Here is a 5,640-nt window from a genome sequence, read left to right on the forward strand (position 1 = left end):
AGGAAATTGAGTCTAACTTTGGGTTTGTTTGTTTGTTTTAATACTTGCATTGATTTCAGAGAGGAAGGGAGAGGGAGAGAGATTTAGAAACATCAGTGATGAGAGAGAATCATTGATCAGCTGCCTCCTGCATGTCCCACACTGGGGATCAAGCCTCCATTCTGGGCATGTGGCCTGACTGGGAATTGAATAATGATCTCCTGATTCATAGGTCAACGCTCAACCATTGAGCCATGCTGGCCGGGAAACTTTGGGTTTTTAAATGTATAGAGCAGTGGTCAGCAAACTGTGGCTCGCGAGCCACATGCGGTTCGCGAGCCGCGGTTTGCCGCTCTGTTGACTAATGAGTTTGCCGACCGCTGACCTAGACTCTCGATTCCAGTAATTACAGGCTGTTGTTGTTCCTTGTGATTAAGCCCCTATCCCAGTGGTCAGCAAACTCATTAGTCAACAGAGCCTTGAGGCTGGTGCTTGCCTTCTCACTGGAAATCTTGGAGCTTTTCTTTTTAGATGTTTCTTTAAGAATGAATTACTAACCCAGTAATCATGTGTGGGTTGTAGTTGCCTTTGAAAAGGGAGTTGTCGGGCTGTTTTTGTCTTTGAAAAATTAAAATATCTAGAAGAAAAAAAGACAACTCAAATCTTGTACTGTTTCTCACTGTAGAATTCTACTTCTCTTTCCAACCAAAGAAAGACACTGGTAGCTATATCACTATCAGACAAAGTAAATTTCAGAAAAAGGAACATTATCACAGGTAAAGGGGAACATTATGTTATAATTAAGAAGCAGATTCTTTAATAAGAAATAGCAATTTTATATTTGCATGCACTTAAAAACAGAGTTTCAAAATATATGGCTGGAATTCAATACTACCAGTATATTGGTAGAACAAGTACCAAGAAAGTCACTAAGAGCACAGAATAAGTGAACAATATCAAACAACTTGACCTAAATGTCATTTATAGAGAATGCAAACCTATAAGAATCCATATTCTTTTCAAGTACACATGGAAGATTCTCAAAGATAGGCCATATCTTGTGTCAAAAATCAAAGAGCATATTTAATATTAAAGAAATCATACAAAGTATGTCCTATGATGATAATAAAATTAAACTAGAAACCAATCATAGAAGGATTTATCAAAAATCCTCTAAGATATCAAAATTAAATAACATTTATGCTATGAACATTCAAGTTTTTATGTGGAATTGCTGGGTCATATGGTAACTCTATGTTCAGCCTTTTGATAAACTATAAGACTGTTTTCCAAAGACTATTTTTCCTCATTGACTTATCACACTTGTTGAAAATCAATTAACTATAAATGTGAAGATTTATTTCCAGGCTCTCAGCTGCACCATTTTACACTTCAATCAGCAGTATATGAGGATTCCAATTTCTCCATATTTTAGTCAACTATAAATGTGAGGATTTATCTCCAGAGTATCAATTCTATTTTATTGACCTTTATGTCTATCCTTATGCCACACTGTCTCAATTACTATTGTTTTTAGCATTTTGGAGTCAGAAAGTATGAGTCTTCAAACTGTTCTTTTTGATGATTGTTTTAGCTATTCTGTGTTTCTTGAATTTCCATATGAATTTTGGGTCAGTTTGCAAATTTAGGGAATGAAGTCAGCTGAAATTTCCTTGGAAATTATATTAAATCTATGGATAATTTTGGTGAGTATTGACATTGTAACAATAGTCTCTGATCCATAAACATGGGATGTCTTTCCATTTATTTATATCTTCTTTATTTTCTTTCAGCAATGTTTTTTAGTTTTCAAAGTTTTTTCAATGTTTTTTAGTTTATTTTTTTTTGCTAAATTTATTCTTAAGTACTTTATTCTTTTTTATACTATTTTGAATGGAATTTTTTCTTAATTTTAGATTATTTATTTCTAGCATATAGAAATACAATTGATTTTTTGTTTATTAATCTTCTTTCTTGCAACCTTGCCAAACTTATTAGTTCTAATAATTTTTAATGGGTTCCTTAGAATTTTCTATGTATAAGTTCGTTACCTGAGATGGTTTTATGTTTTCCTTTCCAATCTGGATGCCTTTTGTTTCATTTCCTTGCCTCCATTACAGTGTTGAATAGAAGTAGTGTGAACAGACATCATTGTCTTCTTTCTGATCTTAGGGGAAAAGCATTCAGTCTTGCAATTAAGTCTGATATTAGCTGTGGGTTTTTAATAGATGCTTTTTATAATTTTGAGGAAGTTTCCTTTCATTCCTTGTTTGTTGAGTGTTGAAAGGTTGTTGGATTTTGTCAAATGATTTTTCTACATCTATTCAAATGATCCTATGGTTTTAGTCTTTTTTTCTATTATGTTGTATTATATTAATCAATGGATCCTATGGTTTTTTTCTTGTGATATCTTTATCTGACTTTAGTATCAGGGTAACAATACTATAATAGAGACACTTTTATATCTATCTTTCTATCTTTCCTCTTCTATCTTTTAAAATATTTTGTGAAAAAGTCATATTATTTCTTTAAATATTTGGTTGAGTTCGCCAGTGCTATAGACTAAATCAGGGGTGGGGAACCTTTTTTCTGCCAAGGGCCATTTGGGTATATAACATCATTCACAGGCCGTACAAAAGTATCCACTTAAAAATTAGCCTGCTAGCCCTAACCGGTTTGGCTCAGTGGATAGAGCGTCGGCCTGTGGATTGAAAGGTCCCAGGTTTGATTCCGGTCAAGGGCATGTACCTTGGTCGTGGGCACATCCCCAGTAGGGGGTGTGCAGGAGGCAGCTGATTGATGTTTCTCTCTCATCGATGTTTCTAACTATCTCTCTCCCTTCCTCTCTGTAAAAAAGCAATAAAAAAACCATATTTAAAAAAAAATTAGCCTGCTATACTTGGTCAAAGATTTAATTACTCACCCCTAATGCCTTGGCAGGGCCAGACCAAGTGATTTCATGGGCCAGACGTTCCCCACCCCTGGACTAAATGTTTGTGTCTTCCCAAAAATTATATGAGGAAAATACACAATCACCAGTAGAACATCATGGTAGTAATTTTTGAAGACAAGATATCTACTAATGAATGCCAAAAGTAGTCAAGAACTATTTGAGGAGGAACTGGGTATTTCCATATCTTAAAAGTATCTCTCCCAAGACATTTATTAATTTTATAGTAAATAAATTCAGCAGGCACCACCTTAACTGATCAAAGTTAACATCACCAGTCAAAAGACATATTGCTGTCGTGTATCCTCTGATATGATTGTACTGAGAAGAGCACAAGATCACTTCTGTGGTCCTCTTGTCAAAAATGCAATACAATCGCCCTAACTGGTTTGGCTCAGTGGATAGAGCATCGGCCTGTGGACTGAAGGGTCCCAGGTTCGATTCCGGTCAAGGGCATGTACCTGGGTTGCGGGCACATCCCCAGTAAGGGGCGTGCAGGAGGCAGCTGATCTCTCTCATCGATGTTTCTAACTCTTTATCCCTCTCTCTTCCTCTCTGTAAAAAATCAATAAAATATATATTTTTAAAAAATGCAATACAATCATGACAACCCATCAGAGAAACCCAAATTGGGAAACTTCTACAAAGTAACTGACCAAAGTGGCAAGGTTATAAAGAACAAGGGAAGAGTGAAGAAATGTCACAGACTGGAGAAGACTTAGGAGAAATTATGACTAAGTGAAATTTGGTGCATTTATTTGTATTCTGGAACAGAAAATGTTCGTTAGTGGAAAAACTGGTGAAATAAAAATAAAGTGTATAATTTAATTAATATTGTGCTAAAACCAATATCTTATTTTTGGAAATTGTACTATCCTATATACTAAAAGCCTAATATGCTAAGTGTCTGGTCATCCAGTTGGCCATTCAACCAATCAAAGTGTAATATGCTAATGATATGCTAAGGCTCGCTATAACGTGCACTGACCGCCAGGGTGCAGATGCTCTGACCCTTAGGTTAGCTTGCTGCTGGGGTCTGGCTGATGGGGGACTGAGCAAGACTGGGCAGACATGCCCTGCAGCCCTCCCGTGGTCCCTCCCAGGCCTGATCCTGCACCAGAGGGGTCCCTTGGCCTGGCCTGTGCCCTCTTACAATCTGGGCTGAGGGACCCCTCCCTACCCCCCCAGTTCACAAATTTCATGCACCGGGCCTCTAGTTGGTATATGAGATGTTAACATTAGTGGAAGCTGGGTGAAGAGCATGAGGATTCTTTTTTATTATTTTTGCAATATTTCTCTATATCTAAAATTATTTCTCTATATCTAAATTTAAAATAAAAAGTTACAAATGTCTCTCTAAAAGAGTTCAGCTCCTTCCACCAGGCCCCCTGCTTGGGTGCCGTCCTTCCCATGGCAGGAAACCTGCCTTCCAACTTTGCCTTCTCGCCCCCACCAGGTGGTGGAGGCAATGGGCCAGGAGGGCCGGAGCTGGGCTGGTTTGACCCTCGGACCTGGCTGGGGTTCCAGGGCCCTCCCGGTGGGTCTGCCATCTGGCCAGGTCTTGCACTTGGGGCTGAGATGTGGGGGATTTTACCACGTCCCCCATCGTATGAGTTCTGTGGGGGGATAGCCTATTGTGGACCTCAAGCTGGAGTGGGGCTGGCACCCCAAGGCAGCCTGGAGGCCCCCCAGCTCGAGGACGAGGCAGGAGCCGGGGTGGAGAACAACTCCCATGGGGCCTCCCCCGATCCCTGTGCTGCCTGCCCCTGGCCCTGAAGCTGGACAAGGAGAAGCTGGAGTCCAACCCCGAGGAGAACATGAAAGATCTCGAGCAATTTGCCAAGCTCCTGAAGCAGAAGAGGATCACCCTGGGGTATACGCAGGCTGATGTGGGGCTTACCCTGGGCGTTCTCTTTGGCAAGGTGTTCAGCCAAATGACCATCTGCGCTTTGAGGCTCTGCAGCTCAGTTTGAAGAACATGTATAAGCTGAGGTCCCTGCTGCAGAAGTGGGTGGAGGAAGCTGGCAACAAGGAGAACCTGCAGGAGATATGCAAAGCAGAGACCCTTGTGCAAGCCCAAAAGAGAAAGCGAACTAGTACGGAGAACCGAGTGATGGGAAACCTGGAGAACATGTTCCTGCAGTGCCTGAAGCCCACCCTGCAGCACATCAGCCACATCGCCCAGCAGCTTGGGCTGGCAAAGGACGTGGTCTGAGTGTGGTTCTGCAACCATCACCAGAAGGGCAAATGATCAAGTGGTGACTATTCTCAATGAGAGGATTTTGAGGCTCCCAGGCAACCTTTCTCAGGGGGACCAGTATCCTTTCCTGTGGCCCCAGGGCCCCACTTTGGCCCAGGCTATGCGAGCCCTTCACTACACTGTATTCCACGGTCCCATTTCCTGAGGGTGAGGCCTTTCCCTCTTTGCCCGTCACCACTCTGGGCTCTCCCATGCATTCAAATTGAGCTGCCTGCCTTCCCAGGACGGGAGAGCAAGGAAAAGAACCTGAGATTGTCCCAGGGCTTTGAGATTAAGTTATTTTCACTACAGAATTGGGAGCACAAACAGTGTGGGGGCAGGAGTTTGGGGAGCTGGTTAGCGGGAAGGTGAAGTTCAGTGATGCTCTTGATTTTAATCCCCTATCACTTTGATTTTAATAAAGAAACCCAGGACACAGTAAAAAAAAAAAAATAGAGTTCAAATGTGGTAG

The 5,640-nt window shown here is 41.1% G+C and overlaps 1 pseudogene across 1 annotated transcript; it reads left to right on the plus strand.

Moving 5' to 3' along the window:
- The first annotated feature begins 4,339 nt into the window (after positions 1-4,339).
- On the plus strand, positions 4,340-5,395 carry LOC308240013 (POU domain, class 5, transcription factor 1-like; annotated as a pseudogene). Its single transcript has one exon. The product of its transcript is annotated as a POU domain, class 5, transcription factor 1-like (transcript).
- The last annotated feature ends 245 nt before the right edge of the window (positions 5,396-5,640 follow it).

Source organism: Plecotus auritus, assembly GCF_963455305.1.
Source record: "Plecotus auritus genome assembly, chromosome: X".
NCBI lineage: Eukaryota > Metazoa > Chordata > Mammalia > Chiroptera > Vespertilionidae > Plecotus > Plecotus auritus.